The following is a 24393-nucleotide window of genomic DNA, read 5'->3' on the forward strand; positions in this document are numbered from 1 at the left end:
CTGTGTCAGATCTGCTCCCGTCCCACCTGCCAGCAGGCAGCTTATGTAAAGCAGGGGTGTGATGCTAAATGGGAATTTGGGCAGTGTGGAGGGCAGCCTCCCATTTGGGCTGGCCGTGGGGGCTTCTGCCAAGCTTTTGCAGTCCCCCTCCCAAGCAGGGGGAGAATTTCTGCAGGTGGAAGGAGGCAAAATGTGCTTGCAGTAGGCAGGAGGTTATCAGGCAGAGTGATTTTCTTGTAGAGATTAGGATATGATCAGGTATCAGTGCTTCTGTCGGTGTATTTCGGGGGAGATTTTGCTTCTCGCCGCTCTGTGAATCAATACGCGGAGTCACACAGATGAGCTGTAAATCCTACAAATTAGTTCCTCACCATGCCCCTCACTCTGGCCATGAGCACAGGGGGCCAGTTGCTCCCCAGATCCCAGATTTATTTATTTTTTTTGCAGTTTTGCTCCTCCTGTGCAAACAGCTTGCGAGCAGCACTGCGCTGCCCGCCTCCTCAGAGCGATGCGAGCCTCCTTCAGTCAGGTGCCACGCTCTGCCTTGGCTGATTGGAAGATTTATGCATTCAACCCGAGCAGCGTGACCTTTTTCATCGCAACCAAAGGTGAAATTTGAAAAAAGATTTTCAGCAAATCCTGAGGCGTTCAGGCTTAATATTGGCTTTTGTAAAGATCTCTCCTAGTCCAGCTTGAGTGTTCGAATGTTCCCAGAAAATAAATATGGAAGAGGCTCAAAGGTGGCTGAATCTAAATCCTTTTGGGGTGTCAAATATTTGTACAGAGTGTAGATTACTTTATTTTATTATTATTATTGTTATTATTATTTGCTGGCTGCTCACATCTGCTCCGTGCTGAAGACAAAGAATTAGCATCTTTACTGGTGGGATGCCATCTACGTGGAAACAAAGCTTGCAGGGCACCCGGCCTCTCCATGTGCTGCTCTGTCTGTCACTGTGTCTGTTTTGATTTTTGCAAAGGCTTGATCAGGAAGATGGAGGCGAGATCCAATTTGGACAGCGAGCCAGCGATCCCTTAACAGAGTTCTGTGGGTGGAATATTTTGATAGGGTTTCTGATTTCTGAGCACTGCTGCTGGTTAATGCTGTTATTGTTGTCCTGATTGTATGATTGTATTTGTAACATTCTTCTTCTTCTTTTTAACGACTTTTTTTTTTTTTTCCTGCTGCTTCCTGAGTCATTTGTTTTTTTTCGGAGCCTGTCTTGACACTTTTGTCTTTGAACAAGGGTGTATGTGTGTGCTGTACTAGTCTGGTCTGATAACTTTCAAGGCATGTAAGGAATTGTCAGATATCCAGACACCACAAAATGTGGAGCCTTTTTTTATCCCAGTGTGCCTCCTCTCTACCTGGGATATTTTCCATTCCTGAAGGATGGAGAATGCACCCACGTGGCAATGTGCTGGGCAAGATGAGCATCCCTGCTCTCTGGAGCAGTCAAGAGCAATCCAAGAACAGATCTGGACATCAACTTTGGTGGCCAAAGAGCAACGGTGGACAATTAGAAGGGGTCTTCACAAAGTGGCTCTGCCAAAACTGCCTTCGTACCCCCTCCTTGTCCATAGCATCAATGCCTGGGGGAAGAAGAGCTTTTGCTTCCAAATTTGCTTCCTGGGTTTGGCGAGCCACCTCCTTTGCACCCTGCATCCCACGCAGACATTGTAGAGGTTACTGCAGGCGGTGGTGGGAGCAAGAAGAGTCTGTCAGGGTACAGAGGCGGCAGGAGATATTTTGGGGTCTTGCTGCACATGGAGTTTGTCCTGGTGATCAGCAAGACAAGGCTGGAGATATATTGACAGCTGCAGCCCACTCCCCACAGCAACACTCCTTGCTCTAGCTGTCTCGAGCTGCTGCACCAGAAAGGCTTTGAAGAGGGATATTTATTTAATTTGTATTTTTCTAGAAGATAACTAAACAAAAGAAATATTTTTGGGCAGCATCAGATCTCCTCTGTCTGCTTAAAGCAGGGTGGGAAGAAGGCAGAGACTGGCTGTAGGTCCTAAAGTTTAGAGGCAAATTCCCTTTTGGGAAAGAAAACCAAGATTTCTGGGATAGGCTCCCCCATAGGTTAGGGGTAGGGGCTCCGTGGGGCAGCAGATGAGAAAGCATCCTGAAATACGGGGTCCTGGAGCTCGAAGGTCTGGAAATCCTGGTGGCCCTCCCAGATGTGAGCTGGTTTCACTGTAACAAGAGCTGGAGCTTTAAATGGGACGTTGATGTGACACTGTAATGAGAGAAGGTTAAATGTGTGCTTAAGTGCTGTGCTGAGTTAGGTACTTAATGAACGTCTAATTAGCCCTGTCTCATTGTAATCTGTTCCTGGAAGACCACTGCTTCGCTGTCACGTCATGGTAGCCCAGAGAGGCAGCTGTGAAACAAATGCTGGTCCTCCTCTTCTTCAGACCCCCAATCTTGGGGGGATTCATGATGCAGACTGCAAAACCGAGCTAATCGTGTGTTCCTGAAATACATTGTGTGCTCCCTGGTAGAGCAGATGGCTTCAGGGCTGGAGGGATTTTTGTGACGAACAAGTCTGATCAGCCTCATCAAGAGGATTTCACCAATTCATTCCAGCGAAGAGCTTGAAACTGAATAGAAATGAGACCTGCTTCATTCTAAAAAAAAAAAAAAAAAAAAGAAAAAAAAAAAGAAAAAAAAAATTGAATCAGGACATAGCTAGTTGAAAATGCTGAGGATTTTCCTGTCTTTAAACTTTTCCATTGTTTTTCTGTCCCCATTGCTCTCAACACACGCACTCCTTCCTTACTCCTGAATGCTCAATCACTTCATTGCTGTATTTTTTGTGATGTTTCCCTTTTCAGCCCTGAAACGCTTTTCTTTGCCCGCTAGATTAAGAAATCATCTAGTGTCCATTCTCTACAGTGGAGAGGCATTTATAGACCCATGAACGAGTTTCTTCTTAACCTCTGCTGCGTTAAGTGGGCTGAGGTTCATAAATCTCTCACTGCAGGACACATCCTCCAAGCTGCCAGTCGTTACTGGGAGCTTTGCTTCATGCCTGGCTGGCTCTGCTGGCCAAGCATAGCATCTCCTCAGCAGGGCTGAGATTCTGCTTGGAGTGGCTGCAGAAGGAGGTCCCTGGTGCGGAAAAAGGGCCAGACATATAGGGTCAAAGCAGCTGCAGGATTCATGTTGGTTGGCACAGCCTTCCTGCCCTTGAACCTCTCTTAGGGCAGGAATAACTCAATAAATCATTTCTTGTGTTTGTGGTCGGATGTAGTGAGCAGAAAAGCCCAGGGACTGATAAAAAGCTGTGAGTAATTGCCCAGGGGTAGGCTCTGAAGCCTCTCCATTGACCTCTGCCTCCACTACAAGCTCCATCCCTCCCAGCAATGGTCCCCCAGGCCCAAAGAACAGCTGGGCTTGTGGAGAAAAGGAATTTGGCTTTGGATTTGCTTCATTTGGGGGTTTAAAAACCAAGTGGCCATGGGAGTTGAGCTCAGTTTCAGTGCCTCTCCTTCCTCCTAGACTCATATGTGCCAGGGGAAGGTGTGCTGCTTTCCAGCTCCTCACTGCTCCATCTGTGTTTGTCCCAGTTCTCTATGTTTGCCCTGGTCTGTGCATCTTTGAGAGCAGAGCAATGCTGCAGTGAGAGCTCCCCGGCATAACCTGGGGCAAATAAGGGTTGCTTTCTGGTCTCTATATGAAATTTTCCTACCCTGTGTAAAGCGTTAGGTACGTCACCTGTCATCTTTCTCTTTAAACTCCAAATCTCAATAGTAGTGAGCAAGATCTGATGGCACTTAGGAGCTCCTGGAGGAGGTTAAAGAGAGCCTGGCATCTTACAAACAGGAGACCTTCCTCCTCTTATCTCCTGCAGGGAAACCCAGCTGTCCCCATATGAGCAGCTCCTGATGGGACTGTCCATTGTGTGTGTGCTTATTGGGGTGTTTCGTGGACGGGAAAGTGTGGGCAGCTCCTCCTGGGTGTTAGAAAGGGCAGTCCTGACTTGGTTTGAAAACTCAGACCTATGTGATCTGCAAAATCCTTGCTTGCCCCACTGCTTCCCTTTGGGATCATTAAAAACCCTGCAATTAGGCAGGAACCAAAGCCTACATAGCATCTGGGGTCTTTCCAGCAGCAGAGCAGAGATTTCCTGCGTCCGCAGTGTTGTTTCAGCACTAAATCCACTCGTGCGTGCATCTGTATGGAGATGTCCTATTTAGGAGATAGGGGGAGAAAAATGAGAAAAATAGAGCGATCAGTTCCATTGTGAGCCCAGCAGCTTGTGGACATGATCACAATGCAGAAACATCCGCAATTACCATCAGAATGTGCTATTGTTGTAGCAGGGAGACTAAAGGTGGAATTTACATCCAGTTGCTGAGGGAGTTTTACAAGGCAACTACTCCCATTATTGCTACGAGGGGACTTTTATGGGTAATTTAATGAGTAGCAGCCCTGGTGAAGGGCTCAGCCTTTGAGTTATGCACCTTTTTTTTTTTTAACCTTTTTTTTTTTTTTAACATTCATTATTGTTTATCATCCTCTCATATTCAGGACACATAGCAGCTGCCCCCAAACGTTTTGTATGGGAATATGGGGTGAAATTTAATGCAGGGAAGCACAGGCACCAGATTCAAAATCATCACATCTGCAGTGGAGCTTTACAGCTGTAACTGCTGAATGTGAGAACAAGGATGCTAATGGCTCAGAAGGGAAGGTGCACAGAGCAATTCCTGGCCCTTTTCACCACCCACCCTTAACCTCTGATGCATTTAAATAATCAGAGCAGGATGAGAAATGGGGAACATTATCTTTCCAAGGGAACTGGATCCACAGAGCTTTTCAAGTGCCTCATTCGCTGCTGAGGGTGCCTGATCTCCATTGGTTTCACTGGCTCTGAGCTGTCTGACCTGGAGGATCCCCTATCATTTGGTTGATGGGGCTCCTGGGTTTCTCCCAGGCTTCACTGAGACTTTTCCCTTTTTCAGTGTTGTTTCTCTGCATCTAGATAGACTTCGGATTTAGCAGAGACTGTGCATAGCCCAGCTGTTGTAAAGGTCTAGCAGGCAACGGGTCCAGAAGGGAAGAAGAGCTCTGATCTTTCCCTAACAGGCTGTAAATAGAAACACATCAAGGGTGAGACCTTATCCTCAACAAAACTGTGCAGCAACTATGGGTGCTGGTTCTGGCTTCTATGAAGCTGTACATCCCCAGGGCTGTGCTGAAGAAAGCTTGGGCTAAAAAAAATAAAAGGAAAAAATAACAGAAAACTGTTTTTGGATTCTCAGCAGGTACCATTTATTGTGGCTTTGTGACACTGTAACCTGGGGGACATTCAGCAGCTGTGCGTCCCCAGAGTGGCTCTGCCAATGTCACCTCCAGTCTCCTTGAACCTGGTGCAGCCAGCCATCTGACACCGATGTCCCACACTTCAGCCTGCCATCAGGGTGAGAAAAACGAGCTAGGAAGGAACATCCTTTAGCACAGCATCAGAATTGCATATCTGTTGAGTTTAAATATATTCCTTTTTTGTTCCCTGGCTCTGGTTTTGATGGAGCAATAACTGCCACACAGCTCATTAAGCTGAATGCTCTCCGTGGGCTTCGAGTGATCCGTGCCGTCAAATGAAGGGTTACCAGCTTGGGATATTCCCAGTGCTTGGAAGCAAAAAGGAAGGAAAACGGCTTGGATGGATGAAAGCTGAAGCTTCAGATTCCTGAACAAACTGGGATGCCCTGGCAGGGTGGCAGCTTTGTCCCACAAAAGTCCCACCGTGTTTCTTTGGCACAGAAAAAAAAAGCCTTTTTTTGTTGTTGTTGTTGGTTGTTTTGTTTTAATGGATGGAAGATGGTATATCCCCTCTTTAGCTTTGAGGACAGAGGATTTGGTTGGTTTTGTGTTGAAGATGCCCAGACGAGAAGAAGATTCCGCACTGAAATCAGGAAAACCAGCCAAGGGCATAGGTGCATCCTCAGAGATGTGGCTTAAAGCGAAAAAAACCAGCCACATGAAGAGCACTATGCAGTAATTTCTGTGCACTTAATATTTTTATGCCCCATGGATGAAATTGAGGCCCAGTTTTAGTGTCCTTTTCCCATAATGTGAGACTGGCTGAGCCAGCCATTTTCTACCAAGGCTGGCGGCGTGACCAAGGTCACAAACGGAATCCCATTTCAGCCAGTTCTTTGGCAAGAACTGGAGGTGTGGAGGAAAGGCACTATGGTACATGTGCCGTGGGAAAGACTACTGCAAGTTCAGCTTATCCATCAGGGACTTAAATTATGGTACAAGCTAGAGCCCAAATGGGAAGGAGGCAGCTCTGTTGTTGTGCACAGAGCTTCTTGGCTTTGTGTCTGTCTGTCTGTCTATTTATCTATCTATCTATCATGTGTCTATCTAAAGGAAAAATAGTCCTGGTGCATGGAAAGGCCAGGAGAATAATAGTCCAGTGCTCAGGACCAGTTCCCATCCGTGAGGTCAGTGCCGGTTTTGCTTTTGGTGCCTGTTAGCCTGGGATTAGGACCAAGGTCCCCAAATGCTGTGGGTTAATGATTTCTACAGAGCTGGACCAAGGGGATATCTGCACCAGATTCCCTGTTGTGGATGTGGGCTTGGCAAGCCATCGCTGGCCTCACCCAGCAGCAAAGCATTAATGCAGAGGGGCCAGGCCTGCTGCTTGCAGATGTCCTGCTGGCATTTGGCTTCTGCAGTGCATGCGCTGAGTCTGTCAAAGGAACATCAATAAAAGTGACTGAAGATGATTTATTTCTGCCCGTAAACACTTTCTCTTTCCCTGCCTCCTCCTTCATTCAGTTCGTTGTTTTGTTTGTTTCTTCATTAGTTTGATTTTCCATTTTAGTGCCCTGAATTATGAAGCTTCCTGCAATACTGCCTATGGACACATTTTGCTGAGCATTCAGCAAAGCAGGTTTCAGAATGTTCTGCTGGGCTGGGAGAGCCTCCAGATTGGGAAATTCCCACAACGCTGTGCTCTGTGCATAGCCATGTAAAAGCCCAGAATAAATTTTGGCACGTCAGATCTAGCATCAGCACAGCCCTACCAGGGGTGATTCGACCTGGAGAGGAGGTTATTGGGTTGGCTCCATCACCACCCAGCAGTGCAGCATCTAAACCCAGCTGACCACCTTCCCCAGCAGAGATGAGTTGGTCAGCCTTCTTAACCTCCTCAAACCCTCATCCTTAACGTTCAGCTGTTAAAATCGGGGTGCACCTTCATTGATTGGCCTGAAATTTGGCTAGATACCAGGCATTAGGGTCAGCCGAGATCAATAGATGGTGATGTGGCTTGAGATTATTAATGAGAATAACAGGAAGGCAGAAAGAGCAGCAGAGGAGCTACTCAGAAAAATATCTTTCTTTCTGGGGAAGGTATTCACTGAAGAAGAAAAGACGTGGGGACTGGGACAGTCCCCAGGTAACCATAGAGAGATATTTAAAGAGATTGCATTTCATGCTTCTGTGCTTCTGGGCCATGGAGGAGCTTGAAGGCCCCTTCAGGGAGCTCAGCTGCTTGCCCCTGCAGACCACTGCAGCTGAGGAACCGTCAAGGAGAACAAAAGACCCCCTGGGAGAGCCGCGATGGATGCCACCAGCTGTCAGGGCAGAGATGGCTTTTCTCGCTCAGCAGCTCTTGCGTGCCACGTGCCGCTCTGCGCGGTCCCACCTCCGTCCCCAGGCAGCTCGGCAGCGCTGTGATTTGAGCCTGTCGCCACTGGAGCTGCTGACAAGCTTGGTGGGAGCTTTTCTCTGGCATAATTTGATGCCTTTTACTTGCTGCGAGATGGAGGCAGAGGCTAATTATAAAGCTTTGGCAGGTCTTACAGCACAACAACCTCCAGTCTTCTGCATGATGTCCCAAATGTCCTAGAAGGGATGGCAAGTTGGCATGCTGTCCTTTCTACTCTTAAAAGGATGGCTTTTTGAATAGTAGAAAGGATGATTTCCTACTATGTGAAATCTTCTCTTTCCCTACTGAGACAAGTCCAGCTCTTCCCATTTTACCCAAACCCTTATGGCCCTCATCTTCCATCAATGCCTCCAGATCTCTCCTACCACTAGCATTCTTCTGAGTCCCTTAATTATTCATTGGACAGGGGATAACATCTCTGGAGCATTGCTGGACTGGATGTTGGTCCAAAGAAGCCAGATGACTGATGTGCTAGCTGTTTTTTTCTAGTGAGTCAGGTCATATAATGGGATATTTGATGGAAAGCTTTGTGTTGAGTGGCTGTGGGAGTGGAGCATCCCTGTGAGTACAAGTCCAATATGTGCAGCCTTCTCCATAACAACAGAACTGTCCTGCAGCCTCTTTCCTGCTGAGAAATGCCAAATGCACCTAGAGTGGAGGTCACAGACCTGGAGAAGGGTCTGGGTCACAAGGCAGGAGGATCACAAGGGTCGTGGTTGCTGGAGCAGGGCTGAATTGGGAAGGGCGAGCAGGAAGACGGGAGAAATGTCCTACTGAGTGCTGGAGGCTTGAAAGGTTTCTGGAGGGGTTTTCCCTTGCCCCTTTTCTCTCTGGTTCAAAGATACATATCCAGGAGCAAACACATGGATTTGCACGTGGATGCCCAAGTGTGTGTGTGCACATGGAATAATGTGCGCATGGAATAATGTGCCTGCGTTTGGGGGTGACTCCATGCAGGGCAAGGAGATACACATGTGAGCATGAATGTCCCTCCAGGCATGTGCATGACCATCAGCTGAGGAGACGGATGCACGTGCTCTGGAGTGGACACATAGCCATGTAAATGCATGTGAAAATGTACAACTACACCCATCCCTGCGCAGCCACACACCTCTGCACACCTATGAACATGTCCAAAAGTCAACAGCCCCATGAGTGCCACATAACTGGATGCATGGAGAGAACCAGGACATGATGCCTTCAGTTCTGGAGTGGCGGTGTGTCCATTGGGACCCTCAGCGTGTACACTCGCTGCTGGAACAAGGGGCTGACTCATGCTTCATCCTCTCCATGCCAGGAGGCAGCAGTGGGGAGGAGGAGCTGTGGGAAGGGCAATCTGGGACTTGCGTCTCACCTCGCGGCTTGCTGAAAGCCCCCTGTGGGCTCATCGACTCACTTTCCAGATCAGCATCACGGTGCCTTTTGGAAGAAGCTGGCTTTGTTGATGCTTGTGGAATCCTTCCTGGGAAATGTGCAACTTGTGTTAACCCCCTCAAAGCAAGCTAATTATTTCCCCATGATGGCTTGGTAGCGTGGTGAGAGAGGACAACGTGCATGGCTTAGTGCTCAGAGGGGACAAGCAGGTCTTGCTGTGGGGTTGTTGGACGTGCAGAGAGACCTGGGTGGGAGAAACCTGGTGACCGTGCTCCTCCTTTGCAGGAGCAAATCAGCAGACATGAGGACTTTCTTTGAGACTGACAGTTTTCTGGTCTGTCCCCATGGCCACTCTGCTGGTGGGACATACTTCTCTCTGCTGTCCCACAGCAAAGCTCTGCAAAGGGCTCAAAACCCAGTTCCTGCTGAAGTAGGGGCTGAATTGGAGCCCTCCTCAGTGACCACCAGCTCTACCTTAGAGCTCTTCCTCTGCTGGTCCAAAACCGTTTGTGTGTCTCCGGTTGTTTATTGATTTACACATGCAGACACATAATTCCGTCATATACCCCATGCCTTCTCTTCGTTTTTACCTTGGGGTATATTTCTCATTATACCAAGACCCTTGGAGCCTTGAGGAGCCTTTTGCTCCTTCTTGAGGAGCAAAGTTACTCCAAGGCAAATAATGGATGCTGAGCCTCTTCTCACCTCCAATAATTTCTTGGTGTCACAAGCAGCAGACCGTTGTGGCTCTTCTATTTCCAGGCCCATGGCTTTGAGAAAATCCCAACTTCACAACACAAAGCAGCCAAAAAAGACAGCTTCAACCTCCTCACATCTTAATTAACACTCTACCCATTCTCCTTTGCCTCCACTCCATCCTGCCAACCCTTTCTCTGCCCTGCCCCTCTTGCTGCAAATGAACATCTCATGTCAGCTGGGGAAAACGCACTCATTCAGCAGTTCAATAATTGAATACTCCTCTGGCAAAATGAACTATCACATGCCTTTCTTGTGCTTTACCATGTTTTTTTTTTCCCCCCTTTCTTTTCCCCTCTTTCTTTCTTCTTCCCTCCAGTGAGATAAGGCTGCCATTCTTGAAAGCCATTTTAAATATTCATGTTTTAATTAACAGACTTTATTGCATGAACTGTATGTAAGATAATAAAAAGACTGCCGGAGGCACAACACATTTTTGTTGTTTGTTCTTGAAAGGGAACTAGGAAGTAAAAAGCCTAATACCTTTCCTCAACAAACATTTGAAAGATACACAGAAACGACAGCCGGGGGTCACTTATCCTGTGCGCCCTCCATAACTCACGTGCCCCTGAACATCGCTTTGCAATATGTTTTTATAAATGTGGAGCACGGGGAAAACCTACAAGAGCTCTTGGGGGCGACTATTTTCTCTGGATGTGCATCAGGCTCTGCCACGGGCAGTGGCTTGTATCTAGAAGGTGGAGGTGGATACTTCAGGGCTGTGAACATTTGGGGCTGAATGCAGTCTTGCACTGGAATGGAAGACGTGGAATTTCCAGAACCTGGAAATGCTTTGCTGTGAGTCTAGATTATTATATTTTTATATATATATTTCTTTTCCAAAATAAAACAGAGGGAAGGTTTTGACCAACTTCTCTCCCTAATATTTCTGGGTTTAAAAACCCAAATATTGACTCTATGTTGCTGCACTGGATTTTGCTTTTATTTAAGACAAACAGTTTGACAGAATGTATGAATTCTTGAAACATCTGGTATTGCCAGTTATGTATTTTTGCCAGGAAAAAAAAAAAAAAAAAAGGAAGAAGAAAAATAATCTTAGATGAAACTTCTCTCTATGTGGGTGTTTTCTTATGGTGCAGCATGCTGAAATTAATTTTATATTCTGAGTGTGTCATCCGTGCTGTGTGGCACAGACCTCTGCACCCAGTTTTGCTGTGGTCTTGTGCTGGGAGGAGTGCCAAGGTTGCTGGACCAGGAGTCCTCTGCTCTTTTTGTGCATCTGTTTATAACCTTGAAGAAATCAAGGCATTTGTATACCTTGTTCATTTAGCCTTCTCTTTACGCTCCAATTTTTTAATTTTGTTTCCTTATATTTTAGGAAAAGGATACTCTTTAACGGGTTGATATCCATGCGTTGAGGCTGCTTGGCAGCTAGATGGAGAGGGGCTGTCCAACATTAAATGAAGCACGGGGGTGGTGCAGAGAAAACATCTTTAATCACCTCCTGTAGGTTTTCAACGTTTTAATGATAAACTATACTGTGCCCTGAGAGTATCTATCTATCACATAGATCACTCCATTTGTTTTCTGCCTCGTATTGAAGGTTGTTTTTTTTTTTGTTGTTTGTTTTTGTTTTTCATCCTAAATCAAGAAAGGGCCAGAATTGAGCAGTAGCTGCCAAGGAGCAGTATGGGGTCACTCTGCTGGATTTAGGGAAAGGTCTCTGGATTTACACCAGTATGAACAAGCACACAGGCAGGCCAGACTTTGTGAAGATCACCTGGTGGAGAAGTCTCCAGCCTGTCTTCTGCATGTGCTGTCACCTCTTTGATGCTCCATTTGTGGGGGTTGAAGTGCTGGACTGCTCTCACTTTATGTTGCCCAGTCCTGGCTGGATCATTTGCTGCTTCTCTTTGGTGTGAGTTATGGGTGAGAAAGTCATTGCCACCATCCAACAAAGGATCCATCTCTCATGTGTCAGCAAAGCTGGAGGTGGGTCATCAAAGTCTATGGAGCATCATGGCTTTGAAGACGTTGGGTTTCTTATAGCGGCTGGGAAGACCAGTTAGAAGGATAGATGTGATGTGAAAATTCTTGCTCCTTTTTTTTACAGCACTTTAACTAAGAGTAGCAGGAGAGGTAGAAAACCCCAGATTTGGGCAGATCATGGAAAGACAGGAACTGATTTACCACCACTCATGTTTTAGGATATGCCATTGCACCACAAGTGTCAAAACCCAGTTAGAGCATAGCCCTCACCAATTAATCTGGGACTCCCAACTTCACCACAGGGTTTGTTGCTCTCTCCATGAGTCCTGGCTCTCAGATCTGTTTTCAGCAAGGGTCCTCAGCTCTTACTGTCCTGTGTGTCATTGTGGCTAACTCCAGCTGTCTGTGGAGACGGTGGAGATGGTCACATCTGAGCAAGTCGCTCCCTTCTTGGTCAACAAAAAGCTGCAGGTGCGTGGTGGAGCAGATAATGCTTTGTCTCACCCCAAAACAGGCATCAGAATAAACCAGTCAGGGTCTTCCCAAAGGGAGAGCTGATTTGGAGGGAGAGGATTGGATCCAGGGGGATGAGGTGGTAACTGTGCCACTGGCTATAGCTAGTCTCTGTGTTGAAATGAGGTACCAAGGTTAATCCTGATATAAGCCCATCCTTTGGACTGCTTGTCCTCATGAGCTCCTCTCCATCTCCTTTCCAGGGGAGGTTTTTCTGGGTGATCTGGATCAAAGGGTTAAAGCGCAAGAACATTGCAGGGAGGGTGCTGCCAGAGCCCGTGCATCCCTCAATATTTCTTCTGCTGATGCAGAAGGAATGAAATGAAACAAAGAGGTTCCCAGGAAGCTTTGGGTAATACCTCCTGCTCCTCCCTGACTTTGTTGTGCATCACCTTCTTTGCACTTAAGCCTCTGCCCTTCCTCTGGATCTATGGGGTATCCCAAAGCATGGTGCAAGCACGTGGGTGTCAGAAAGGGGACAGTTTTACCGTGCCTTCTGGCCACAGCCTGCCTTAAGGGCTGTGTCAGCTGCCCTCAGCACCCCACCTTCTGGCTCTGCCTCGTGCCTGAGTCACCCAGCAATCCCTTTTGTTTGCATTTAGTGTAGATCTTGCTAATTGGCTCTTTCATTCCTCTAATTAAATGTAAATGAAGAGTGGATCATTAAACGGGGATGCGGGAGCCCTCGGAACAAAGCAGGTTTCAGCTGGAGGAGGAAGGATAGGAGGCAGGTTTTCCTCTGCCACCCTTGCTCCAGGTCTCTCCCTTTTTGGGTTTTGATCCCAAAGGAGCTTCACTGCTCTTTTGTGCAAGGGATTCCCTGGTGACAACAAGATGGGATAAGGCCAGAAAAAGAAACAAGCCAAACCCAGATGCCTTCCCTTTGCTCTGCAAGCTTGCGTGTGTGCTGATCCTTCTGCCCGAACCCTGCATATCACCCCATTGGCTTGCAAAATCTCTGCGGAGGCTGCAAGCAACTTGGCCAGAAGCCTCCTTGGAAGCTCCCAGCCCTGTGTCACATCAATTCAGGCATGGTGGTGGCTCCCAGGGTGTCCTGCTGCCTAATTTTTGGTCGGGATAGAGGGGGGTTAAACACTGCCTTGTTGCTAATACCATGTGCTTGGCGCTGCAGTGACGCGGCCACGCAGCACGGCCGGATCTGTGGGCGAGGGAACAGATGGCATATGCTGTGCTGCAAGCAAAGCTCTCCCATCACTCGGGGTGGAAAGTGATGTTTTCATTCCTGCAGGCCTTAAATCTGTCCCTGGTGTGTTGCTTTTGGACAGTTTAGGGCATTTAAAGGGGCATTTTTCTCCTGTGCGTTGATCAGTGCTGTGAAGCATGGGATGGGTGATATGGGGTGCTGTCTTTTTGGTGACAGTGGTTGGGGCTTGGAGACTGTTTAGAGATGGACCACTGATTTTTTTATCATTTTGAGGGATCTAAAGGATGAAAGCAGCTCTCCAAAACATGGACATGCAGGGAGAGGACAGACGATGCATACGACATTGCTGCAAAGGCAGAGCAGGGTGGTCTGCAGCTGGTGCAAGGAGCCGAGGAACAAAAAAGGGGCTAGGATGCTGGGCCAGTGGGTGAGGGCTGGGTTTGTTCATCTTTGGGTCACCCTGCAAAGCCTGGGGACAGCAGGGAGGGACTAAACCTCTACCGTGACCAGCTTGGGTCAATGTGGAATCCAAGTGCAAAGTCAGAAATGCTTCTTTTCCTTCCAGAGTCTCACATGGTTCACATAGGGGTCTTTCATTCCCTTTTGAGGCTTGCACCAGTTCCTAAAAACTCCTAAATTGTCATACACTTGAAAACAGTGATCTAGAATTCCCCACCATTTTATTTTTCTATTATCTTTGAAAATCCCCTTCAAACTCCCCCAAGAAATGGCAAAATTCCAATTCTTGTCCTCTTGCTCAAAAAGGATCCAGTGGGAATATCCCACACAGAACATTTGTTTCTAACTTTTCCTTCTTGCACACAAAAACGTAGCAAAACCCAAATGTTTCCAAGGGAAATTTGTCTTTGTGTCAGAAAACCACTTAGCTAGTTTAATCACTAGTGTTTTAGGGATATTTCCATAAAATGTCCTGATGAAACATCTTTCCCCATCTCTTTGATGAAGTCCTGGCCTTTATGGTCATTAGATGGCATTTTTTCCCACTTCTTTTTTTCTTTTTCTTTTTCTTTTTCTTTTTCTTTTTCTTTTTCTTTTTCTTTTTCTTTTTCTTTTTCTTTTTCTTTTTCTTTTTCTTTTTCTTTTTCTTTTTCTTTTTCTTTTTCTTTTTCTTTTTCTTTTTCTTTTTCTTTTTCTTTTTCTTTCTTTTTCTTTTTCTCTTCCTCTTCCTCTTCCTCTTCCTCTTCCTCTTCCTCTTCCTCTTCCTCTTCCTCTTCCTCTTCCTCTTCCTCTTCCTCTTCCTCTTCCTCTTCCTCTTCCTCTTCCTCTTCCTCTTCCTCTTCCTCTTCCTTTTTCTCCTTTTTTTCCTATCCCTGAGCAGATTCCCATCACAACAGGGTCAAGGATGTCCTGGAAAAGCATCTTCAAACAGGTCCTGATTCCTCAGTGTTTAGGAGGTATGGGGGCAATGACTGTTGGAACATGGCTTTTCCCACATTGCTGTGCAGTCAGAAACTGGTGTGCAACTGGCACATCAGAACCAGCTGCATTTTGGTGCTGGGCAAAATAAGCTTTATGGGCCTCCTTTCAGCACAGCTGTGTTGTATGGCTGCTCTGAGAGCCATAGATAGATCCAGTTTAGGGAAATAGCAGTCTTTTTTGTTACTTATGAAACTCTTATTCGCATCTTGGTATCTCCCCCATGTCTTTAATCCTCACCTACTATATTGTGCCACCGTGTCTGGAGAACTGGGAAATAGTTTACAATTTCTACCTGAAAAGCATAGATTTATTCCCATGTCCTGTGTGTGTTTGAGATTATCAAAAAAAGGGTACAAAATCTGTTAATCTGACATGGTCACTGCTGGCTCATTGCTACACTACCAGCACTCTGAGGGCTCACATCTCCCTTTGAAATCTTTTCAAAACAGAAATTCAGGTTTAAAGGGATGTCAGCTTCTCCTGGCCTGTTATTAGCTACGTGCTCCCATGACAGCCCCATCCCTGCCCTGCTTTCCACTTGTGCCCATCAGTATAAAGAGGAGGAAGAGGAAACAACCATGGCCTGTGCAACCTTGGGTACCCACCATGGGGTCCTCGCACCTTGAGTGTCCCTTCTTCACCATCATCTTTCATGCTGAGTGCTTCTTAAAGGTGACATAGGAGAAGCATATTTTCTCTTCCATTAAATCATTGCTGGAGACTGTCACTGCTCCGGCATATTAGCTGCCGAACTTAAAAAGGAGCGAAGGAATTATTTGCAAAATACACATTGGAAAGAAATTAAAAGTGACATTTCAGCTAGAGAGCCTTCCCCAGGAGTAAAGGATACACAGAGCTGAAATATGTTTTCCCTCTTCCCTGGCTGCTGGAGGAAAGGACTTCCCGTGAGTTATTGTTTTTTAATCCACTTCTGCAGACGCTTGCTAAACAATCTCTCTTGCTAGTTAACAAGGTCCCTCAGCGCTCATCTTTCAAGGTCATAATTTGATCATCAGGTGGGGATAGGGAAGAAATACCCCTCCTGCCAGTGTCTCTGTCTGTTGGAGGGAGCTTTTCCACTGTTATAGCAGCAAGGGAAGGCACAGAATCATTCTGGCTCTGTTCTTCCCTGTGCTTCACAGTGAGTGATTGATAAAAAGATATTAGGAATAGCAAGAGCTGAAGTGCTCCAGTCAAGGCTTTTTTTATCCTCAACAAGCTATGTGTTTGGAAATCTTCTGACCTGCATTGCAGCGCAGCTTTCCCTTTTTTCTGAACTTTTCAATTCCAACCAAGTTTGGGAAAATGCCTGGGCAGGGTGGCAGTCCCCTGAGACATGGAGAGAGAGGGAGAAAAGCAGGCTATGATGCTGAAAGCAGGTTCCCTAACCTTTCTGCCTACCTCTAAAATATTAACACTGATTTAAGGAAAATTGTTATCTCTTTGTCTTGATTGTTTAGTGTTTCTCAGATGGAAGAGTTTTGGTAAGGATGCAGGCACCACAATCATCATTTCCAAAACAAGTTTACAGCATTAAGGGGTATACAAGGGGACTATTTCTCATCTCCAATGTCCTGGCTGGATTCTCTAAGTGATACAGAGGAGGCTGAGAATCTTATTTTCATGCATGGTCTCCAGAGGCAGAGGGATGGGGCAGGGGGCAGATGGGCAGCAGGGGCACAGCTCTTCAGCCCCTGCCATGGGGCTTGAACCATGGGACCTGACCTCTGACACTTTGTAGGCCACTAGAGCAGACAAAACAAAGGATTTCTAACTTTACTAAGTTGCATTTAAGTTGGAAAGGGTGGATGTGGTACTTAGGGACATGGTTTAGTGTCAAATATTGATAGTGTCAAATATATTGATGGTAGGTAGATGGCTGGACAGATAATCTTAGAGGGTTTTTTCCAACCTTAATGATTCTTTGATTCTGTGATTTCCCAGAGGACATGAATAACCAACTGGTGCCAAGGAGTAGCTGACTTTTCCTCATCCCACAGAGATTGATTTCATTTTAAATGGTGCTTTTGGAGGCTGCAGCCTGCCTGGGATGTCTCTTATGGGCCAGGGCAAACTCTTCATTCCTCCTGAGCTTGGGGCCTGGGGTATCCTCACTCCCCGAGTGATCTGCATCAATTTCCTCCCATGGATGCCACAAAAGGCTCCCCCTTGCAGATCTGTGTCTCCTTGGTAACTGAACCACATCAGATAAAGCCAGAGCAAAACCCAGCAGCCTGCAAAGCCTGAGCAATGTGACAGGAGGCAGGGGGAAGGATGTGGGAAGCCATGGGTCCGGATGGCTGAGGGTCATCGCACAGACAGACAGACGGCCTCTGCTGTCCTCTGGTTTGTCCCAGCTCCTGTCTCATGCTGCAGCTCTTCCATAATGGGTTTTCTTCCAGCAAATCCTCAGACTTTCCACTCAAGGAAAGCTCTGGTGTCCCCACGTAATTCCTCTGCCCCAGCTGGTCCTTGTGACCTCCACACATGTGAAAAGCTCTGGCTCCAATTGCTTTGAGCTCTTCCTGCTCCTACACAAAGCCTTACTGTTAGGAGCCCAGAATTATCACTCAGAGCCCAAAATTACCAGTCAGAGTCCAAAATTATCTGTCAGAGTCCAAAATGATCAGTTATGGTCCAAAATCAATCCCAGGGTGAGTGTTCACTGCTGGCCCTATGGCAGTGGGTGAGGGCACTTCTGTGGGGATATCGGTGGGGTGTTTGGGTTGTTTCTCTCTCCCTGTCTGGCCCAGCTTTGATGCCCTTTCAGCATCATTGAGCTATTTACCTTTGCAAGGCTTTCTGAAAAGGCTGCCTAATTTTGGCTTTAAATCAGAACTGGTATTTGAACAGAGACAAATGGTACAAAGGAGTAAACAGTGGGTATCCCCGGACAAAATTAATCACCCTGCTCCAGGCATTTTTCCCTTTCCCACTCACCCTGCATCTCCTTTCCTTCTCACCCAGCTCCTGAGCCTGAATCTCCCCTTTCCCTTCCTAAACAAGAAGGTTGCAGCCCAACAGCCACCCTACTGTCACTGTCACATAGACATTTAACATCTGGAACATCTGTCCTGAAATGGAGGAAAAAAGCAGGCTGGGAAGGGAAAATCTGAGCAAAGCACTTTGTTCTACTTCACGCTCAGCCAGTTTAAATATATCTATTTCTGTTTAAATAGTACAGTATATATATATTTGTTGTCCTTGCAAAGGAAGGATAGAAGGATGACTTCAATGAGTAGAAGAAGGCACTCGCAGAGGTGGGTAGAAGTGCAAGGAAGCAAAGTCCCAACCCCTTCTGATGCAGTTCCTTTAAAAAAAGCACCAGTTGTACTTTTGGAAGGATATCATTAGACCGAGTATTTTCCCCCCAGTCCCTGGCAAAAAGTCAACATTTGCATTTAAATAGTGCTTTTGCTACGAAACAGAGGCATGTTGCAGAATAGATGCACACAGATAAAGATTCCTTTAAGAGAGTTGAGGGGGGAGCAAACCTCACTGAAAGCTCAGCCCGTCCCCTTGTGCTGTCAGCAGAGGAGAGGTTATTTATGCATTCGAGAGTGTGCCCACTGAGATATAATCTAGTGCTCTCAGGAGTCTCTGCTTGCTAGAGGTGGAATTATTAGAATTAAAAATTACAAGCGTAAAACAAGGCCAGTCTAAAATGAAATATTACCCAGTGAGTCTAAATAATTCATGGGCAAAATAACCCCCTGGGTCCCCCATCGATCCATCTTACTCTGCAGATGTGAAGAGGAGCAATCTGTTGAGGGGGTGTTCAAAAAGCCTCCAGGGTGATTTCAAGGGGTCAGGGGTGGTTTCCGAGTGATTGTGGTTTATGTGGGCCATGAGGGGCTCCGTGGGGAAGGATGAGTAATGGCACGAAACGGGCTTTCCTCTGATGATGAAACCTTCCTCAGTGCTGATCAGGGGAGAAGAGAACACCATTTAGACAAAATAATAATTATAAAAAAAAAAAAAAAAAAGTCTTGTTTTATTTCTGTGCTCCCAAGTAGAGCACACCAGTAATTTAACTTCTAGGTGCACAGATCTCTGAAGAACCCAGCAAGAACATTTACTGAAAATATTTACCTTTCAAGTCCATTCCCAAATGCAAAGGCAGGTTTTTTGGAAAGGCTTTTGCTGCGTGAGGCTGGCCATGTCCGAGGTTAGAGCCCCTCCTTCCTCTGTGGATGGGATGGGATGTGCAAAGCCCATAGGGGCAGTGACTGGGGCTACAACTGAGAAATCATGTTGGTATCTGCACAGCCAGAGCTTGCTGCTGGAGGGAAAAACTTCTGTGTAATGCTATCACCTCTCTTCTGCTGCAAATCCATGCCTGAGAGATGACGGTATCAAGAGACTAGATTAAGGCAGATTTAGAAGAAAGTAACAGAGAAAATGTATCTTCACATTTAGTTGTGTTTTCCAAATACATGCATGCTTATATACAGATATTTATGTGCCAGAACATCTTTGGAGGCTGTAGAGAGTTATTTAAGATTGTAGAAAGCTCAAAGAGTCAGTGCTGATGCTGTGCATCTCAGCTTTATGGGACTTGCGCGCAGCCACCAGTTGCTTACTGGCGACGTGAGCCCCTGTGCCCCAGCAGACCCAGCACGTGTTGCCGTGGTCTCCACGGTGGCTGCAGGAAGGGATGAAATTAAAACAGCCTTTGTAAAAGCTTTGCTTTGCAGTCTGTCTCCAGGCCAGCTAGGATTCATGTAGACAGCTTCGTGTCCCAGTCAGATAATATATCTTGGTCTTCAGCAGGGCTTTTTGACTTGCAGGCACGCCCAGCATGCCAAGGAGATGTATCGCAAAGCTGTGGAACCCCTCATCACAGGACACTGCCAGCACTGAAGTATCTGTGGGTCCAGAAACTGATTTAACGAATTTACAGACCAAAAAATGTCTATGGGTGGTGGTTAAAAATAAAGTCACCACCTCTGAGCAGAGGCTACTGCTTAGAGTATGCATTGGGCTTGCCCATCAGTGCACAGTTGGCATAAAGATGCTTATTTCCCTACAGCTTTCTGTGGCAGAAAACTTAAACCTATCTGATTGTTGCTATTGTTCTTCAGCTTTTCCAGTATATCCCTGGTAGAGTTTTAGGTTATGCCAGATTTAAGTGCTAGATCAGAGTGTGTTGTTCTGGGAGGGGTTTGCTTTGGGTTTTAATGGTGTGTGCAGCTGGGTACGGATGAAGGAGGAATTGCAACAAAAGCAGGACTGATGGGGCACAGAAATGAATTCTGGGCTGCTTTCTAGAAAAAAAGAAAAAAAAAAAAAAGAAAAGAAAACACTCCCACGCTTATTCATTTATGGCAGAAAAATCCACAGCATCTGTGTCCTTGTTAGCCATTCCTCTGTGTGCCTCCTATTTCATGCTCACCTCCCCAAAAGTGAAGTGAGCTTAGGCACATCTAGCCACAGGAGGGATTTTCTGCCCCCCAAGGACCTGGTGACCAGTCCTGCCTGGGTGTACCAGATATTGAGCTTTCCCTGGTGCTGCCTTGGTGTGTAGTAATAAAGAGAGGAGCTGTTTGTACCTACAGGTGTAATTTGTTTGGTACTGCCGCGATATTGCTATAATATAACCCTCCTTTTCCTTTGCAATCTTTGCGAAATCCAGCGATCCAGATGTCCATCATGGACAAAATGTAGAACACATTCCCTTGATTTATCTCACTCTGCAAAGATGATAAAATGCTCTGAAAATAGTTTCTTGGAAGTCAGAGCTTAATTCTTAAGGCAAGAAAAGGTTAGAAACTTCAGGAGGAAGGAAAAAGCCATGGGAAATACTGTTTGGATGCCTAAGGATGCTCAAAGAAAATGGAAAAAAATCACCAGGAGGAAGAGACTGCAGGAAAATGAGAAAGAAAATAAGGCAGTGTTTGAAAGGAGGGGACACAGCTCTGGCTACTGGGGTTATTTATTCTCATAGGAGACATAAAAGAGCCAAACAAGGAAAATGCCATGCAGAGATCACACATTGTTTTTTAAGGACAGGCCCCTAGACATGATCCCCACTGGCTGAGCTGTAACCCGGCTCCCAATCAATCTCTCCTCTCTGAAATGTCACTAACCTGCACTTAAGTGCAATAAGACTTCCCAAACTAATTGAAATTCTGAGCCAGAGTCAGGAGACATTTGCTTCAAGTAGTGTTTTAATTGTCTGCTCCCTAGGCTAGTAACAGAATATTTTGCTCCTTGCATTATTCAAGGAGACACGAGAGCTCAACCTTTCCCTTTAGGTTAGTGCCCCTCCTGTCTTTGGTTTATGTTCTGTTCTTTATTTGGCCTCTGCTCACGAATTACCTGCGTGTATCCTCGTGTGCCTGCTCAGCCAGGGATCAGAAAACCTCAACCATCCCATCTGCTTAGATGCAGCATTTTGATTCAACCTATTACCTAGAAATAGGAGCCAGCTGGGAAGCATGGAGCTGAATCCAGATCCTAGTGATTCTGTAGCCCGGAGTAATTTTTATTTTTATCTGTTGTTAGACATAAGGGGACTCCTTCTCCCCATGCACAAGGAGATGCTTGACCTTAAAGCCTCCTATGTGCAATCTGCAGTCTAGCAGGAAGGGAAGGAAGGCTCGAACTGTCTGGGGTGTTGCCCCTATTCTTCCAACACTGCTGCAATGAAGCCATTTCTATAAAACTGTGTTTGAAACCAAGTGGAAGTGATGAAACACAAAGTGCATGCCCACAAAGCATCAGATAAGGGCAGGCATCCTCAGGAAGAGGTATAAGAACATCCTGATCTTCCTGGTCCCATTGAACTCTCATTGACCATGAATGCTCAACACAATTTCTGTGCCTAAAAAGTCCCAACGAGAACTCACCTATGCCATTATCAGTGGACCAGAATCCAGCATAAGATGAATTTATTTCTTTGCCTTTCTGTATATGTGGACAAATAACAGTGCCTGTACAAAGAGGTGGGTTTTGCTGTGGTCTCCTTCTGGTTGAAGCTTGGGACAGATGTGTCTGAAAAGGTTTGGGCTTCACCAGGCTCAGTAAAATATACACAGGACTGCTTCAAACTGGGATGTGTTTCTACAGATAATGGTCAAAAAGAGAATTGCCTTTCTTCTTCTCCCAGTTCTAGTAACCTCATATATTATTATATTCCCCATCACGACCTTAAACTCTCACTAGCTTAGGGAACAGAGATAGAAAGAAGATGACTCTTCTGAGATCACACATCAGACTTCCAGCAAGCCTGACCAGAAATCCTGAATTTTTAGGCTACATACACAAAGTATTAGGAACTTATACGTTCCTATGATGATGCTGGTCCCTATCTTTTCAAAGGGCATGGTCCCTGCAGCCCTCAGAGCTTGTTTTTGATCTTGTCTAAAAGGAACACCTGGACACCATGGCCTGAAAGAAGACTCACAAGTGGACGGTTGGATGTGGCTGTGAGTCAGTAGGCAATAACTACACAGAGCAAGTTCACCACCTGCCTGCAGGCTTGTTCTTCCTCTGTTGTTTTCACTCAGTTCTACTTTGTTGTTCCTTCTCATTTTAATCTCTTCTGCTTCTCTGCAATCTCTCATGGAAAACAGGATTGCACTGACCAAGTGACATCCTCAATATCTGAGCAGGTCATCTGGTCTCCTAAAATCAATAGATTTCTGGGGTAAGGACCTAAAACAGGATGGTGAAATAGATGGCCAACACCCTTAAAATGCTTATTTCCCTCCATTACTTATGAAAGGAATTTGTGGCTCAGATGACAGATCTGTATCATAAACCTCTAAAGCTAAGGGAGTTGTTGCCAGCTCTCCAACACTTTGGGTGATTGTCCGTGATCTTGCAGTGAGTTCAGAATAGACAGATCAAGCTGTTCTGCTCTTTCTTCCCCTTAAATCTTGCTGTGCAGGGAGGAGTGGCTCTCTTGAGGATAGAAAACTGCATTTTTTGTGTAATTGATTTGGAGTTCCTTAGAGCTCTGTTCACCCATCAATGCCCAAATGGCTCTGTCCTGCAGACTGCGGAGATGGAAGCATAAGTTATGCCTGTTATTAATAAGTTTCAGACTCAGTCATCCTAATAAAGTGAACTTGCAGTCTTTTCTACTTCTATTTATTGGGTGTAACTTCACCAATTTTTCTTTCTCTAACATACACATACTGCTATACTCTCCATTGAGAAGGACTGTGAAGGGAGAGCCTGAGGGTGGAACAAGGGCTGCTAACACTGAATTTAACAACATCCAAATGGACTTTTTTTTGGAAGACGAAGCCTCTTCCTTTCTTCTTTCCCCATAATCCACATTTAAAGACATCAATTTTTATGCTGAATCCCCACCACGAAATGCACACGCAAACATGCTGTTCTCTCCCACTCCCCACACCAGCACACATTTGGACACTAATGTCTGCAAATTTGGACACTTTAGTTTCTGCCTCTAAAGGCAGAGCACTTGAATACTCCCAGTGGAAACTTCTTGCAGCTTTGGTGACAGTAGATAAATTACTGCTTGCTTTGTGGCTGTTTCAACCCAGGCACAGCCTACAGAAAGTGCAAGGAGCACAATGTTAGGGAGATGTGGAGATACTCTGATATTTGCTCACCACCAGGATGCTCTACCTGTGACACAGTGGGCTTGAACTGCAAATTTTAGATTATACATGGATCTGAGCTAGTCCCAGGTGTGCAGAGCTGAGGTGTTTGGTGCTGACCCTGGTGTTTGGGTACTGGCTAAAAATATCTCATAGCTGTGCTGTGGTCTGTAAATCCACGGGCTGTGCCGGATCTACACTTGATCTCACTAAACAGCTCGGCCAGTAGATGTTGCTCTTGACTCATACTGATGTGCTCAAAAAAGATGTATCCAACCCGAGACACTTGGAAGTCACACAATGCAGACCTGTCCCTCACCTGGAATTCTGTGTTTGGCCATCACGGATCATCCCGAATGACCACAAAGAAAAATAAAATACAATCCAACTCCTCAGACAGCAGTCCTTTGTAATTAGTAGTATAACTATTAGCTCTCATTTGCCTTGTGCTAAATGAGAATTGTTGGACAAGAAGTCAATATTTCCAGGGGAGTTTTTGGAGTGCATTTATCAGAAGGGAGTCGTGGACAGCCACAGAGAGAGAAATTATGAGTGTAAACCATGCTGAGAGGCTGGAGTCAAGCAGGTATTGGGTTAGGGGCTGCAGGGGCTGTAGCTCTCACTTGGAGATGCTCACCAGAGTCCTTCTGTGCTGTGGGGATCAGGTTTATGAGAGCTTCAGATACAAGTGCCGGGGAGAGGAGTGAAGATGAGAGAACATGAGGGATTGTATTCATGTGGCTTGCCATATGGGATTTAAACATGTTTTCAGGTTCATAGAGTCTTGGAGTAAAATGAGTCACCTGGTATGTTGGCTCTCCATCCTAAATATTCCTTGTGAATATTTCGAAATATTTAATTATTCCTGACTGCTCTGTGCAGCAAAGGTAAGAAAAGGAAAAAAAAAAAAAAGAAAGAAAAAAAA

At 45.9% G+C, this 24393-nt stretch overlaps 1 protein-coding gene across 13 annotated transcripts in view; it reads left to right on the forward strand.

The window, feature by feature from the left end:
* The window catches only part of ADGRB1 (adhesion G protein-coupled receptor B1), a 255238-nt gene that overhangs the window by 74116 nt on the left and 156729 nt on the right, over nt 1-24393 (forward strand). The window lies entirely within an intron of this gene.

Source organism: Anas acuta, chromosome 2, assembly GCF_963932015.1.
Source record: "Anas acuta chromosome 2, bAnaAcu1.1, whole genome shotgun sequence".
Lineage (NCBI taxonomy): Eukaryota > Metazoa > Chordata > Aves > Anseriformes > Anatidae > Anas > Anas acuta.